This window comes from Microtus oregoni, unplaced genomic scaffold (genome assembly GCF_018167655.1).
Source record: "Microtus oregoni isolate MIOR12 unplaced genomic scaffold, Mior012 000050F_ref0000143, whole genome shotgun sequence".
In the NCBI taxonomy this organism is placed as follows: Eukaryota; Metazoa; Chordata; class Mammalia; order Rodentia; family Cricetidae; genus Microtus; species Microtus oregoni.
This window is the reverse complement of record NW_024543256.1, coordinates 479,221-482,005: the sequence shown is the minus strand read 5'-3', so window position 1 is coordinate 482,005 and position 2,785 is coordinate 479,221.

Below are 2,785 nucleotides of genomic sequence, written 5' to 3'. Positions count from 1 at the left end.
CACCAAAACAACACAGAGAAACCCTGTCTCAAACAAACAAACAAAACCAAAACCAAAACGTACAACTTTTTTGACAGAGACTTGAGTGCAGGTTCCCATTGCTGAAGTGGGGACACAGCATCTCTGTAGCAGCCAGGTTTAAATGCTTAGGTCCTCGTGGTTCCTGACAAACCTCAGGATAACAGGATTGTTCAGCTCTATCCCTTTGCCCTCTCTATGCCACCTCCTCTGAGCTCATCCCAGCCAGTCCCTTTGTTTTCTAAAAGATCAAGGCATTCGCACAGGGCCACGAGCATGTCACACCTTTCCTTTCTTTTCCATTCCTTAGGGATGGCCTTTCAGTGAAGGCCATCTCATTGCCATTCCAGACCCCATGCTCTCTTGAATCTCTCTCTGCTTCCCTAAGACTGAAAATAGCCTCAGGAACTTCCAAACCCAGGCGAAACAGAGGAGCTAGGATGCCAGGCTTTCCTTGGGATGGAGAGATCTTCAGCCTGCAGTCACACCTGTCTGGGCCAGTGCTGCCGCTTCATGATGTAGCAGTCCTCGGAGTAAGATCACCTGTAACTGTTAAGGCACACTTTGTTTTGGTCCCAATTATGACCACTGTCCAAGTAAGTGGAACTGTGGGAGAGACATGGGGAATTAATGCCTGCTGAGGCCTCAAATCTGGTGTAGGAGTCCCAAGCCGGACAGAGAGGAAGGCTCTTGTCTGCCCTGGAGCTCTGCCCCCACCCAGCTCTCCACAGCCCCTTCTGTGCTCCGTGGCATTTTGTTCTGAGAGCTGTGCCCAGGCTGAAGGCTTCTCACATGGAAACCCTGTTCACATCTGGGGGCACTGTTTGGATGCACACGAGCATGCACATACACATACACACACACCTGCACCTTTATTTCTGGGCAACCATTGAATAGTACAGTGAAGAATGCTTGTGGCTGAAGCCATCTGCTATCACAGGTGCCCCAGACTGCCATGGCACCTACCATCTATGAGTAAGCAGGTTTAGCTCTGTGCTTAGCCCAATCCCTTCCTTGGTCCCATCCTTGATCAACAGTGCTTCAGTTAGTGTCTTCTAGATGCATCTTGCTACCATGTACCATGCTTTCATATGCAAATTAGAGACTTATTTAGAAGATGTTCCTGAACCTGGTGGCTTCCTTCAGGGCCATACCTAGACATGTTAAACAAAGTGGCCCATGGTGGCAGCTTATAAGCTACGCTTGTAAGATGAGGTCAAAAGCAGGGCCAACTAGGCAGCGGAGTCCTAGGGCCCCAGGTGTATAAGTTCTAAGCAGGAACAGGAGGGAGGTGAGAGAAGAGGGGGGAGATGGTGTAATAGAGAGAGTCAGTCTGCAGAGTGATTGATTTCTGGGGGCAGGACTTCCAAAGCCAGGTCCAATTATGTGCTTATAAACCCCTTCTGGCAGTTGCTGGGCTCCTACCCCTTGTCTTGTCCTCTAGAGAAGCATTGTGTGTGTCTGTATCTCCATTACAGATGATATAATCCTTCTACCAGGAAAGAGCCAGCCACCCACACCACTGGCTCGACAGGCAAAGGGAGGTGAGGGTGGACATAAGTCATGATTTTTATGCAGAAGGAAAGAACAGGCAAATCAGTGCCTCCCAGGCTTACCCAAGGGATGTCAAAAACGGAAGGAGACAAGGAACATCGTGAGTTCCCAAAGATGGAAGGACTGGGCTGCACAGCCAGATGTCAGCTTCCCTGCTTTAGACATCCCCTACCACTGCTTTCTTTGCGGGCCAGGAAAAAGGCCTCTGTGAGTGTCGTTTCTGGACACATCTCTGGATGGTTCCCCCACCCCTGCCAGGAATGTGCTTGCCAGTCAGGCCTGCTCATCATAAGAAACAAGATAATATGTGAAGCAGGCAGCCATGGACAACCCAGATCAGGGCTCCTGTCAGGGGGAGGAGAAGGAGCACTCCTGGAGAGGCTGTGGGGGGTCCTATGCAGCCCTAAGAACCCCAACTGTCTTCTCTGTTGGTTCCTCTGGTGGCCTTCTTCTCCAGTTATCCCACTTCCCCAGAACTGAAGAGTCCAGGGCTCCACTTCCTGTCCCTAGATTTCCAGGCTGGCTGAGCCTCAGATGCTCCTGCCCTGCTCAGTATGAGACTTTCTCAAGTCCCTGTGGTAAGCTGTGACATATCTTGGGGCACAGTCTGGGCTTTAGTTACTAGAAATGACATTCTAAGCAAAGATTCAATGCTGGCTGAGCTAAGTGGCTTCCAAGAGAAAGACTTGGGTGAGGCTGGCATCTTGTCCTGACTCTCTAGCCTGATTGCCTTTTGAAGCATTACTGCCTTTATCTTAGCTTTTAAGTTCAGAAATGTCAGGAGGAGTCTCCTTATATGTAGGAAGTCCTCCTCCATGGGCCTTTTGGGTAATGAGCAGCTTGGGAGATTCTGTGAAGGCCTCATTTAAGTCATGGTGACCATGAGGGCAAGTGGTGGCAATGGCTTTCATTTAGTGCTTCTAGATGCTCCTGGGGCACAGAAAAAAAAAGTGGTGGAGTTAGTTCTATTATTTTCAATCAAGGAGCCAAAGCCAAATTGACAGACTCCACCATTTGGGTCTCAGTCTGTAGAGTGGGACATGACCTCTGAATGTGCGGACTAGGGCCACTCTTCCCCACAGGTTTGGGCCTGAGTGGCCTGAGCTCTCAGTGCATCCTGCAAGGACCCATCTAGCTACCAGGGCAAGGAAGAAGTCATCTCCCTTTGCTCCTGGCTACAAAGGACTGCAATTTAGATGGACAAAATGCTGAA